The sequence below is a fragment of the Pleurodeles waltl genome, chromosome 9, assembly GCF_031143425.1.
Source record: "Pleurodeles waltl isolate 20211129_DDA chromosome 9, aPleWal1.hap1.20221129, whole genome shotgun sequence".
Lineage (NCBI taxonomy): Eukaryota > Metazoa > Chordata > Amphibia > Caudata > Salamandridae > Pleurodeles > Pleurodeles waltl.
The window spans coordinates 1122755677-1122770760 of NC_090448.1; the positions used below are offsets into that span (position 1 = coordinate 1122755677).

At 44.8% G+C, this 15084-nt stretch overlaps 1 protein-coding gene across 5 annotated transcripts in view; it reads left to right on the forward strand.

Moving 5' to 3' along the window:
* MTA1 (metastasis associated 1) overlaps positions 1 to 15084 on the forward strand; it is a 555902-nt gene that overhangs the window by 279916 nt on the left and 260902 nt on the right. The gene's annotated exons all lie outside the window — the stretch shown is intronic.

The window sequence follows — 15084 nt, forward strand, 5'->3', positions numbered from 1 at the left end:
CCATCTTGGAAGTGGACAGAAAAGAGCACTCTGGGATAGCTCCACAGGAAGTGGTTATCAGACAAGAGGAATCTAAGTAATCCATTGCCCAAGGGCACTTTCTGGGCATAAAAGGGGCACCCCTGGCACCCAGAACTCGGATCTAGCAAAGACTGAAGAAGAGGACCCACTGCTGACTGTGGAAACCGGCAAAGAAGAGGCTGCACCGAAGTTGGATTGCACCTACTGCGCGTTCGGCTGACCAAGAATACGTCTGTGCCTGTGGTGTCCTGCTTGTGGAGAGCTCATCCACTGAGCCCAGCCACAAACGTACATGCCAAGAGTCAGTTGGCTGACTTCATGTTTGCAGCACAGGTCTATAAAAGCTGGGGAAGCCTGCATGGATGAGTTGATAGCCCAGATCACCAAATTGTCACCCCTCACTGCCTCGCAGCGCAGCCCTGAAGACTGAACCTGATGCTCGGTTGTTATGCCTGGGTCTACTTGACCTCAGAGAGTCTGAGTGCGGCTTGGTGTCTCCCAGTGAGTAGTAGTAATTGTCAGGTGAAGGAAACCACTGGGTTTGATGACGTGTGGCTGTAGATACACATGCTCTGCATACTCCGGCCATCTAATGTTGGGTCCTGAAGATTGCAAGTTGTTTTTGTTTGGAAAGTCATTCAAGTCACGAGTAGGGTGACTCCTCCTGTTGCTGACAATGCACATGGTCCTGGACTCCAACTTAAGATTGTTTTCTTCCACTGTCCGGTTGTGTTTCTTCGGAGCTCCAGTTTGAGACAGTTATACGTCTGTTCTGGGAACCCCCCTCCTACCCTGCCAGTATTGTTTCCGATCCTGTCACCTTTGTCCCTTTCGCTACGGGATAGAAAAAAATCTCCATATAATCAAACTTTTGGATATAGGCCCTCTGGGCCGAGCTTGTAGGTTGACCATTCTCTCCATCCTACACTTCGGAGAATGAAAGTCTGATGGAATTTACACCTTTCTGTTTCTGTCCAAAGTGCAATTCCAAATTCCCTTGGACTGACCAACATCTGGTCTGTAACCTCTTCTTGTCACTGGAGCACACGGAGGAGGACTGTGAGGCTTGCCAATCCTTCAGGTCAAATAAGACTGAGTTATAGAAGAGCTTGTGGCGAGAAATGCAGAGGTAGGAGATTGAGGGCCTGCCCAACATTTTCGGTATTGAGGACACCACGTCAGAGACAGAGCAGGACATCCAGGAGGCCTCCGCTGCAGAGGAGGCATTCTCCATAGAAGACTCAGACTCTAAGGCCGAAGTGACGCTCGAAATGCAGAACATTCCTCTGGGGCAACAGATCGTGAGTAAATCACTCCCTGCCCTACCTAAAAAATAAATAAAAAATAAATAAAAAATAAAATAAAAATCCATTAGATTAGAAGTGAAAGCTATCGAGCTGTCACTACATTCTAGCCATGGCAGGCATCAAACGTTCAGACGCCCCACCCTCGCACTCTGCGCTGAAACCTAAGCCTAAAGTACTCGCTTACACACTGAGCCGAACACCTTCAGCACTGAAAACTTTCACATCCTGTAATGTGGTCAGTTTTATGTATCCTTTGCGCGTTAGCTTCAGGCTTTAGGCCTTTGTGCACTTTGCCCTGGATGTAGTTTATTCCTTTGCTCGCAGCTTAGAGCCTCTGTGCACTTTGCTCTAAATGCTTTTTATTCGGCTTCGTACTGTTATTTTTCAAATAACCAGTTCTACGGTCTTGTTTTATTTTTTATATCACACTGTTTAGCCTATTTCAGCACTGGAGTTCTCAATAACACATTCTTGTTCACTCTGTGCTTCAGTCAAGGATACAGCCTGGTACATTGCCGATAGACGTGGTAGGAGTTTTAGTCTTTGGCATTCTTGCGTAGGGACATTTTGTGATCAAGCTGACATGTTAGTTATAAAAACACTTCCTTGTACCAATACACGCAAGAGGGAGATTCCGACCAGGGAACCACAACTAGACGCTGACTGCCTCGTTGCAGATGCTGAACCAGATCACAGGCCTTTGCTCAGGTATGAGGGGTTATGGCTTCCCAGGGAATCTGAAAGGCAAGTTAGAAGTTTAACATGCTGTGCTCGAAATAGAACTTGCTGAGAGAGAGTAGAAATTGTTAACACCATGATAGCGTTATTCTTATGTTTCACTCTCCTCGTGACTATTTCAATCCTACTGTGTTGTATGGTTCTGGTTATTGCGGCTCACGCCTTAATATCTAAAATGCAGTCGTTTTATTAAAACAATATATAAAACTTCAACTGCCTTTGTCATTTGTATATGAGATCATACTGTAAATGAGAGAGCTGGTTTGGATCTGAGTGACCACGACTTCCCTGAGAAGTTCTAAAGATGTCATGCGCTCGGCTGCCCAATCATCCCTTCCCCTTGGGAGAGATGAGGCACTGCTAGCTAGCCGGAGCAAAACCGGATTTAGGGTGACAGAGGTCCTCCCAAGTGGGTCAGACTCAGTCCCCCACACCATGAACGATCCTGCTACCTAGAAATCCAGTAGTCTCATTTAGGATAATGAGCCAACGCGACATGGCACCGCCAACGATTGGTCTGGCTCTAATTTTCGGGTCCGGCTGACTCTCATATATATTGACTCATCGGTTCCGTTAACGGAGACGTCCGTGGCGCTGAGGATTTCCGCCACCACAATATAGGTACGTCCTATTATTTTGTGGTCGGTTGTTCAAGCTTGAACTCTGAAAGGAAAACCCCAATATTGGTGTGCCTTCTCTGACCTAGTGCTGTTTTTCATAATGGCGAATCCTCAAGTAGTGAACATCGCGCTTAATATGCAACAACCGCTCACAGGACATCTGATAGCACATGGTCTGACGAACCAGGGGGGTCCGGTCACGTTTGTAGTGGACGCCCATGCAGCCTACAGAACAGAGCTTTTTTATTCTTGGGTCGTATTTCCAGCAGTTGATGGGGGTACACACACTTTTCATGATTTCACTATTGCGAATGTCCCTGGACAATACAGGGCATATGCATACTTAGAGATACCTTTATCTTATCAAGAACACCATAATTGGCTTGATGGCGCAATACATGGGGCACGGTGTTTGCCGCGCTCTACCCTACAGCACACGGTACACCGACACTGGCTAATTTACCGGAAGTGCTTAAACAAATTCAAGATGAATATGGGGCTGCCTCAGCCTTAGATTTAGGGATGCAACTGATTGGCAGTTTTGCCACAGTTTCTTCCATCATACTGAGTAATCTAAAAGGGGAGGCAGTGGCACTAGCGGTGCGTATGCGTCTTCGTGACGTCCCGCAACTTGATCAGGAGCGGGAACTGCCGAGTATAATAGCGGAAACATATTCGAGTATCGGTCGTGATAGCCTAGGGGCTAGACCGCAAAAACCTCAGTTTCAGAGTAGGAATAGTAAGGATACTACTAAACAGCAGCAACGTGAGGGTCCTAAAAAGCGCTGGGAGAAAAAACAACAAACACCTAAAAAAGGAAGGGGAGAATCTCCGCAACCAGAGACCCCGCAGACTAGGTATAATCTCAGAAATAGGGATAATTTGAAGTCGCCTGATAGATATCAATATACTGATACACGCCAATCTCGTTCCTTTCAGGACTCATCGGAAAAGAGAAATGAGAGAGGTGGGCGTCAGAGCTAGACCAGAGTACGTGAAACCGAGACAGGAATCACAGCGCTCAACGGAGGTTTCTGTCAAGAAAGAAGAGAAACCGATCCAACAAAAGCAGCAATTTAAAAAGAAGGTGGTGGCGGCAGTCTCAGTTAGACATGCCACTCAAGAAGAGAGTTCTCTTGAAGAACAAGGCATATGCGTTAGCACTGTTAGACAGCGCGGCAGAGGTCACAATAGTTCGCCGGAATCTTCTAGAGCATCTGGAGGTGAAAGCAACTGATGACTTCATACAAGTCGAAACAGCAGATATGCGTGTCTCTGATCCCGATAGAGTTTATACAGTAACTTTTAAATTAGAAGGGGACGTTGAGCGCACTATAAATGCCATCTTTTGGGACCGTGTGGTCAAATTGTATGACATTCTGCTGGCCGAACAGGATTGGCCCCCTGACTTTGTTCGTGACTGTCCAGTTGGGGAGGAGGTTATTACACCTTCATTCTCACCACTTGTTCGGGGAGAACTAGCAGAGTCCTATAGTAAAACATGGGCTCTGCCACAGGCTCCCGTCTTATATAGAAATAATGTGGGGTGGGATAAGGTGAATCCCTATCATGTAATTCCGATAAAGGGCGAACCTCAGCCGCAACCGCAATATCCTATAAAATTTGAAGCGAGGGCATCGGTAAGGAAAATACATACACAATTGGAGTACCAGGGAGTAATTAAATCCTGTGTCTCGCCAATGAATAATCCCTTATTTCCAGTAGCTAAACCGGACCATTCTTATAGGATAGTAGTGGATTACAGACATTTAAATGGACATACATGCACGTATGCAATACGAAATTCACACAGCGCAGTGCTCATGAATAATATAGTGCGTAATAAATACAAAACCACATTAGATATCTCGAATGGATTCTTCTGCCAAAATATAGCGCCCGAAAGTAGGGACTATACAAGCTTTAGTGCGTTTGGCTCTCAAAAAAAGTTTTGTCGTCTGCCTCAGGGGTATAAGAATAGCCCAGGACTATTTTTGGCTCGTGTAACTGAAATTCTGCACGAGTTGGACCCTGAAGCTTTATCATATGTTGATGATATCTATCTGACAGACGACGAGTTACTGCAACATTTAAGGCGAGTAAGCGCGCATTGTTGTGGGATTTGCTGAAATAGGCTACAAATTTAATTTAAAAAAATCGAAGATTGCCTTCCTCAGCGTCATTTTCCTGGGATATGAGTTGTCGAATGAGGGCAAGAGCTTAGCGCCACACTTTTTGGAAAAATGTGCTCAGTTGCAACCTCCTATTACGGTTCGCAAACTCCAGTCGTTATTGGAGTTTCTAAATTTTGGCAGAACTTACATTCCTGATTACGCTACACGTATAAAACCATTATACGAGTTGATTCGCCCGAATTTTTCGAGTAGATTTTGGACGAATGAGCATACACATATTCTTCGAGATTTGCAAACTGATCTCTTAGCAGTAAAGCATTTACACACTCGGGACAATAAAACGCATCTGGTCATCAGGATTATACCTGGTGCCGTTGGGTTTACATATGTCACCTTTAATGAGGGTGAGACAGTCCCGATAGCATACAAGTCGCACTTGTATTCTGCTGCAGAACAACGTTTTGCACAAACTGAGAAAATTCTCACTGCTGTACAGATGGCTGTGATTAAAGAATGACCTCTTGCCCAGGGCCAACGCATCATTGTCGTTTCCCCGATTCCAGCCTTAGAGGCTGTTACAAAAGCGAGTGTTCCTAATTCGAAAGCTTTACACCCGCGATGGATACAATGGGCAACGTCTTTGACAGCCACTGATGTAGATTACATATTTGACCCTAAACTGCAGACTCAAGAATTTCTTCAATATGAAATGGAGTACCCAGTTCCCGCTGGCACATTGCCTATTGACCAATATCAGGTGGTCATGTATACCGATGGCTCTGCGCAACCAGCAGTTGGGACTAAACAACAGTATTCTGCTGCATGTGCGGTGGTGAGCGGCTATATGAAGGGGGGGGGAGTTCTGCCCCCAACATACTTATACACAGATCTTGGGAGACACTACGGCACAGTTGGCTGAGCTGAAAGCTCTGTTGTTAGCCTTGGAACATGCGGATCCGGCAATATTTACATTGCTGGTTTGTGATTCCTATTACTGTGTTCAGTCTTTCAATTAATATTTACATTACTGGAGGTTGAATGGGTTCAGAGATTCCAAAGGTAACACCATTAAGCACAAATTGCTGTTGGGGAAGGGTGCGGATGTGAAGGAGACTCTTCCTAAGGTCCATGTTGTGCATACACTTGGACACCAGCGCGTTGGAATACACATTACTGGTAACACTTTGGCTGATGAAGCCGCAAAATCGGCAGTGGCAGTTGCCACTGTGGCCGCAGTAACTCGTTCGAGTTCCAAACCAGAGACAGAGATTTTGGCTGCCATAAAGGCTACGGCTGATGGCACGCCATTTCCGAAAGGATTCCCTTCTAAATATAGTTACTGCATGGGTGGTATGCTAAACGCTGTGGTTAAAATACCAGGCGTTGGTGTACGTGAAATGCCCAATAAAATTGAGCGACCTCGATTGATTTCTGCAGCACATGAGGGGGCGGCATCTGCACATGCCGGCCTGGCTGCCACCATTTCACTGTTACAGGCTCGTTATTGGTGGCCTGGTCTCTATAAAGAGACGAAGCAGTATGTCCTTTGTTGTGATGTCTGCCAGCAAATTAAAGTTTCCACGGCTACACGCCCGCAGCAGACGCCCCTTCTAATATCAAATAAACCTTTGCAGTGTGTGTACTTGGATCATTGTGGCCCGCTGACACCTGATAGTGCATACAAATATATATTGGTTGCTGTAGATTCGTGCTCCAGATTTGTGTGGGTCTGGCCACAGCGCTCGGCTGACGCTCGAACTGTTATTAAAGATTTGCGCATCTTTGTCGATACATATGCAGTTGCGGCTTTTCATTCGGACCAGGGCCCTGCTTTTGCCTCTAAGGCATTCAGAGACACCATGGCATCGTTGGGGGTCCAGCTCCAGTTCTCGTCTCCATTTCATCCTGAGGGAAATTCTGTAGTGGAGTGTTTAAATCGCGATTTAAAGCAATCCTTAACGGCCAGAGTTATAGGTACGGGTCGTAGTTGGCTAGCCCACCTATATGGAGTACAGAGAGCACTTAACTTGCCTAGAAGGTCCCTGGGGGGTCGTATTTCATATGAGTGCCTGTTTGGAACACACATGTATGTTCCTGATCTAGATGGTCCTGGTGTGGAGACGGCAGATACGCCCTTTGACATAAATGATTGTGTCACTGTTTTGCAGGATTTACAACAATTCAGTGAAGATAACTCTTCTGCCAGTGCTGCCTCCACAGGAATTAAGGATGAACCAGTAACGCCTACTGGTTGGATTCCCAGGATTGAGGATCTGGTGCGTGAAAAGGTCGCAGTGAAAAAAGAGTTTGGTCCTTCCTATCGGGTGCCTGTCCCTGTGCTAGGGATCCAAGGCACAAGAACTGTAATTTTGCCACCGTTGCAAGGGGCCAAAGGAAAACACTTTGTTTCCATTGACAATGTCAAGTTACAACATGTGGCCGATTCTGCACAGCGGACCAAGAGGGACACCCAGTAGTTCCAGAATCCCTCTCACTACTGGGGGAAGAAGTCCCGCTGCAGGTGATTTGCACCGACACTATTTCCTCTCCGAGCTTGGGGAGGGTGGAAGCTGATCTTGCGATTGTTCCACTGACGGCGAATAATTTGGGATCTTTTGATCAAGTTGCTGTAAGTTCTACTGATATTACTGAACATGTGGTTTATAGCGTGCCAAGGCGAGAGCCACCATCTACTTCTTTGTTTACGGTTGCACCTTTTGTGAGAACTGCCTTTGTGCTGCTTCAACACCACTGATGATACCATGTCGGACTCCTCGTCCTCTTCCACACCAGCCCTGGGTCCACGTAGGCTGCTGTATTGGCTCAAAAACACATATTTTATTGTTCCTTGGATGTATCTGTGGCTTTTTATGCCTGTGATGACTCTTTTCTTATGGCTGGGGTTTGTAGTTACCTTTTTTCTGGTGATACATGGTCATTTTCTTCCTGAACGTTCTGACATTGAGCACGTGGAGACGGTGTTGAAACCACATTTTTCGTCACATATGGTTCAAAGGGACTTGTCCTTTGTGAACATTTCTGCAGTGCCGGTTCCAGATGGGATTGTGTGGGATAGAGTGATGTTTGATATATATGGTCCCACTGAAATAATTCAAATACCGTATGTTCTCAAATTGTCAATGAATGATATCGTTATACCAGGCATTGTTTCTGATGATTGGGACGTAAAGACAGTGGATTCTATGTTGACGGAATTGCAATATTATACTGTCTATGAAAATGAAGATGCTTACCTATTTAGAGATAATTATGGTGACATGTTTTGCTACAATTATTATGGACACCACTTTATTCATAAAGCTCGTAGCCCTAAATCGATATTTGAATACATGCAATGGGAACATTGCCCGACTCCTCCACAGGGGAGTTCTAAAACGTATTCTGATAAATTTGCTTATTTTTCTGGCCATTATCAACAGGGTTCTAAGTCTTACTATTATAAGGTTACTCTGCATACTAATAAGCAAATGTTATTGACTGATACTAAATTACTGTATTCAAATTTGTTTGTATCCAAACTTTCAGTTGAGGGGTATGAATACTGGTCCAAAACTGTTGATTTGAAAAGTGTCTGGGGAACGAAAAATTGGCAAATGCGGGGTAGGGACACATTGTTTAGGGCATGTATTATTCCTGTCCAAATGATTTTCCTGAATGACACGGTACAACAGACTAGCTGTTTGGGCTTAGCAACAATTAGAGACTTGAATTTGCCTAGCATACCTGTCCCTTCCAAATTGAAAAATTGGCAGCAATATCATAATGCCACGTTTAGTGAGCTTACAGACTGGGTCCAGAATGGTACGCTTAACACTTCATTGATACGTCCGGGCGGGTGGTTATTGTGGCCCATAGACACTAATGGGTGTCATCAGCGTTTTGTCACCTCTTCAGGGGGGTTCAGGACTAGTAGGGCAGACCGTCGCTACATATCACCAGAACATGCTGATATCATTACTACATACAGCGTGGGGAAACTTTGTCAACAATGGTTGAAGTCATCCACGCTGGATGCAGTTAAGACACATCTCACGTTACTGTCTAATGATACTGACTTGCAAGATTTCTTGCCAGGACCAAGAATACCACGGAAGAAACGTTTTTTGTATGAAGTATATAATGAGATTTGGAAGCTTTCACAACAAGAGGCAGCGGCCCGGTTGAGGCAAATTGATCAGGAAAATTTGATACAGGCTTTGTCTGTTGTGGATAATGGGATGCGTACCCTTTCAGACCGTGTATACACAATTGACAACATTGTTTCCTCTGCTATAGACATTATTAAATCTGATATGTCTTCTTTATATCATGGGCAGAGTCAAACGCGGCCCATCATGCAGTTGAGTTGGACTCTACAGACCTTGAAGGCAGGTCGCGTTCCGTGGCAGCACATTCGTGCCAGGGAGATATTTATTTTCTTTAATTTGACACGTCAGCAACAGCTGATGGCTAAGAAGGAAGCGACATATGTTATGTTAAATATTGAAAAGTTGGAGAAATTGCCTTTTACTGTGGCTGAGATTCCGTCAGCTGAGTGGTTGATTCACGGGGTTATTAATTTGCCTATCTCCACTCTGCAATTTACTTCTTGTTTAAAGCACATTCCGGTGGGTAGATATGAACGGTTGGGAGACAGTTACATACATGAGGTGTGGGAGCTTCCCTTTCTATACAGATGTCTTAATGGTATGAGGGAGTTTTTTCTTAGCGGTAGCGAATGCGAAACTTCTGTCAGCCATTCGATGGTTTGTAAACAGCTGTCTTTGCACAGGGCGTGTAATGCCTCGATTGCTAACTTAGCTTGTTATCTTAAGGGAGTTCCAGTCCCGGTAATTAAAAACACTTTCCAGGTGCTTTCAAACGGCAGCTACGTCCTTCTTAACAGTGAACCCTGTTGTGGCATGCGTGCCGGAAAAGTTTACGTGGTCGTTGTCACCAAGGCCGCTACGTGCTGCGGGAATGTGTTGTTTCCCCCCACTCAAATTAGGGAGGTAGCGGACATCTGGCCTCATATTGCTACTTCCAAGGTGAATTTCGACAAGTTGAGTCGACTGAAAGCTCTATTGTTTCAAAAGCATGTGGCCCTTACATCTGCTAGCGAGACCTACGCACTTCAGGTGGCAAGGTCATCAGCGGAAATACAGTCCCTTTTAAATACTAACTTTCCGAGTCACTTTGGTGAACTCGTGGGACGTATATTTAATGCGTCCAGCACTGCTGGAATTGCACATTTTTTCAAAGCCGTTGGTGTTGGTTTTGCTCATACCTTCTCTTCCATATTCGGTTTAATACCTTTGGCTATTCATTCTATTTTCGGAAGCATTTTGGGGGGATTTCCGATTACTTTGGCTTTGTTGGCTGATATTTTGCTGTTGCTGTTGTTCTTCCGCAATGGCTGTCCCACCGCGACGAGATCCCATATTGGCGCTCCCATCAGCGCAGCTGTGTCGTGAACGCATGATGCAGCATTTTGGAGCAACACTCCTGGGACAATTGGAGTGTGACTGGTCTCTGTCATTCCGACTGGTTTTGGATTGTGTGCAACCCGTGTTTCGGTGCCTTTGGTGCTAGTTTGAACGTGCACTGTCTCTCACTGCAGCGCTCCCCAGTGGTCGATACTGATCTGTTGATGTTCCCGATTAGGGCTCATTCCCAGACTTGTGCACTTCGGTTGCGTTTGCTTCGTGAGGCAATTTATGAGATTCCCTTCATGGAGGAAGATGGTATTGTCTCATTCATAGGCCCTGCACGGGGTGCCACCCTGGATGGTTCTGGGGCTTTGGAACACACCTGCTCCATGATAGTTTTTGGCGTGGATTTTCCGATATTGACATCTGTCGAAGTGGAGGAGCTCCTGCTTTCCGCGGCTTCTGTCTAGGAATTGGATTTTTTTTTGTTAAAATTTACATTGTATCAAATTTGGCTTTAACGTCACATGCTTCCCAATTTAAATTAGTTTTCTGCTTTGCGGTCCTCTGAACTTGTCGAAATATATTTGATGTTTTTTTTATATCTGGGGCATATTTTTATATTATTAGAACCACTTGCTACCGACAAGGGGAGGGTGTAGTGTGGTCAGTTTTATGTATCCTTTGTGCGTTAGCTTCAGGCTTTAGGCCTTTGTGCACTTTGCCCTGGATGTATTTTATTCCTTTGCTCGCAGCTTAGAGCCTCTGTGCACTTTGCTCTAAATGCTTTTTATTCGGCTTCATACTGTTATTTTTCAAATAACAAGTTCTACGGTGTTGTTTTATTTTTTATATCACACTGTTTAGCCTACTTCAGCACTGGAGTTCTCAATAACACATTCTTGTTCATTCTGTGCTTCAGTCAAAGATACAGTCTGGTACATTGCCGATAGACGTGGTAGGAGTTTAGTCTTTGGCATTCTTGCATAGGGGCATTTTGTGATCACACTGACATGTTAGTTATAAAAACACTTCCTTGTCCCAATACACGCAAGAGGGAGATTCCGACCAGGGAACCACAACTAGACGCTGACTGCCTCGTTGCAGATGCTGAACCAGATCACAGGCCTTTGCTCAGGTATGAGGGTTGATGGCTTCCCAGGGAATCTGAAAGGCAAGTTAGAAGTTTAACATGCTGTGCTCGAAATAGAACTTACTGAGAGAGAGTAGAAATTGTTAACACCATGATAACGTTATTCTTATGTTTCACTCTCCTCATGACTATTTCAATCCTACTGTGTTGTATGGTTCTGGTTATTGCGGCTCACACCTTAATATCTAAAATGCAGTCGTTTTATTAAAACAATATATAAAACTTCAACTGCCTTTGTCATTTGTATATGAGATCATACTGTAAATGAGAGAGCTGGTTTGGATCTGAGTGACCACGACTTCCCTGAGAAGTTCTAAAGATGTCATGCGCTCGGCTGCCCAATCATCCCTTCCCCTTGGGAGAGATGAGGCACTGCTAGCTAGCCGGAGCAAAACCAGATTTAGGGTGACAGAGGTCCTTCAGAGTGGGTCAGACTCAGTCCCCCACACCGTGAACGATCCTGCTACCTAGAAATCCAGTAGTCTCATTTAGGATAATAAGAGCCAACGTGACAATCCTATTCAACACAGTCTCTCTCTGCACCAAAAAAAAATTACCAGCCGTGGCTCAGACAACTCTTGCACCGAAAACAAAACCTGCTTTGACACTGAAAAAACTGGAATCAAAAAATAGTCGGAATCAAAACCTTTACAGGAGCCACTTCTACACAAAAGGAAGCAACAACTTTAAAACAAGCAGTCGCAGTCGCAGTCTCAGCCTCATATCCAGCCAAAAACTGGGAGTGTGTTGGTAAAAAGTGTTATCGCCACCCCTTCCAAGAGACATCTCACATTTGAATAACCTCTAGAACAATCTACATCTCCAGTCAACCGAAGGAGAATAGATAAGGACATGGAAGAGGTTTAGCCACCGCTCTGTACATCTCATCCACCAACCACCATACCACCAACACATTCTCTGTCTCCCCAACACTCTCAGGGTGACAATTTGGATATTTCACCATCAGGAGCACAACATTCCCTCCATCTTTCACAAAATACAGGAGATGGCATGGAATACTTACATACAGACATATAGACCCTTGGTGTCAGCATGATGTAGATACTTATACAGACAAAAATATAGGGGTGTATCCAATTAGACCATCTCCACCTGAACTCACTACTTCTTTCCTAGAGTTATTGGGGAGGGCAGCTGCTTAAACCATCAGCTACCCCTTCATAATGATGTTTTAGAGGAAGATTTTCTTTTTCAAATATTAACTGCTTCACACAGATCCACTCAATATCTCCCCATTCTTAAAGAAATGTACGTGGAAGACATTTTTCAAGATCCGGCTAGAGCTAGGGTTATTACTCCTACAGTGGGGAAGAAATATAAGGCCTCTCCCTCTGACCCTATATACATCAGGAGTCAGATTCCTGCAGACTCTTTGGTAGTGACTAACGCTAGGAAGAGAGTTAACTCCCAAGCAGCACAAGATGCACCACATTCTGATAAAGAGAGTAAGCTTATTGAGGCTTCAGTTAAGCGTGTCGCAGCACAAGCAGCAAGCCATTGCCAACACGCATGGACTCCTAGCGAGATATATTAGAATACACTGGGTCAAAATGGAGCAGTTACTCCAGTGCCTCCCGGAAGAAAATAAGAAAAGGCAGCAAAAAAATTGTTAATGAGGGACAGGTCATTTCGAGTAGTTCTTTACACTGTGCCCTAGATTCAGCTGATACTGGATCTAGGGTTATCGTTACTAGTGTCCTACTAGGTAGACCTGCATGGTTGCACATTTCTGGCTTTAAAGAAGAGGTGCAACAAACCATTTTAAGTGTCCCTTGTGATAAGGAACATCTGTAAAGCCCTCAAGTGGATCAGGCCTTAAAGAAGATAAAAAAAGACAACGAGGTGGCCAAATCCACGGGTGTGCTTCATCTTCCCAGCACACGAGGCACTTTTCGCAGGCCGCAGTATAAGCCAGCCTCTAAAACATCTTCTGCTGAAACATCCTCAGCATATAATAGGGGTCAGCAACATACATCCTCACACAGAGGATTCTACAGAGGATCCTGTAGAGGAAGCAGAAGCAGAGGTAGAGGTAAAACAATCTCCCCTCGAACCTCTACAAATACCTCCAAACAGTGACTTACTCTGGCTTCCCTCTGAGCATCCGCCACCTGTAGGAGGGCGCCTTCAGGTTTTCTTTTCCCCAAAACTGACAACACATCACTACAGATCAATGGGTGTTGGCTATTATCCAACATGGTTACTGTCTGGAGCTCAGGTCCACACGTCCAATTCTAACTCCTTGCACTCACAAAGACTCACAACATCACATCACTCTCCTTAAACAGGCGGTTCAATCTCTGCTTGCAAAGGGAGCAATAGAACCAATACCTGTTCAACATCAAGGAACAGGCATGTATTCCTTTTACTTTCTCATCCCCAAGAAGGATCGCTCATTAAGACCCATTCTGGATCTCAGACCCCTAAACCATTACATCATATCAGAACATTTCTAGATGGTCACACTCCGTGATGTGTTGCCTTTACTACAACAGGGCAATTTCCTATCAACGTTAGATCTAAAGGATCCCTATTTCCATGTTCCTATTCCCCCAGCTCATCGCAAATGTCTCAGAATTGTCATACAAGGTAAGCACTATCAATTCAAATTGCGCTCATTCGTGGTCACCACTGTACCAAGAGTGTTCACAAAGTGCCTAGCGATGGTAGCAGGTCACCTCTGCAGGCAAAAGGTTCATGTGTACCCTTACCTAGATGACTGGCTTATTAAAGCCAGCTCTCACAATCTGTGTCTCACACACATTCAAACCATAATAGATTAACAACCAGTTAGGGTTTGCAATCATCATTCAGAAATCTCATCTCACCCCAGTTCAGGTACAGCCTTACCTTGGGGCTGTAATTAATACACAGTTAGGCATAGCTTATTCAGATGCACATAACTTTTAAGCGCAACTAATTAACTTTCATCCGAATATGCGTCTCAGAGTGAAAATAATCATGAAATTCCTGGTAATGATGGCCTTCTGTATTTCCATAGTGCTACGTTCACCTCTTCACATGCGTCCGTTGCAGAAATGTCTATCACACCAATGGTCTCAGGCACAGGGTCACGTACAGGCTTTAGTGTTGGTAGACAACAGCACCCTGCAATGGTGGAACAAAGCCAACCTTTCGAATTGGCGGCCATTTCTGGACCCTGTTCCACAAGTCATTCTGACAATGAACGCTTCCCAAACAAGATAGTCCTCACCTCCAGGAATTCACAATACAGGGTCTTTGGGATCACACACTTTTGAACATCAACTATCTGGAGCTGCTAGCTATTCATCTAGCCTTCAAAGCTTTTGTGATGACCTCAGGGCTCAACAACTCTACTCAACCACTTGCTATGACAAGTCGTTTTTTTTTTGTTTTGTTTTTTGAGGTCAAGCTATTTCTAGAACCTACTCGATTTAGAAATCTGCCATCGTTGTTTTGGCAGAATTAGGAACTGTGGGACAGGGTTGGCCCACTTCCCACGGGAAGTGTTCATATAAGGGGCGTATTTACCCCAATTGTAAGTAGCCCATGGGCTACTATCGTATACTCCCCTAGACGCTCTGGCACCTGGAATTCCGATTCCTGCTGACCTACGAAGGAGGACGACACACAAGCAACGGAAATAAAGACTGAGGAAGAAGCAACTGTCTGCTGTTC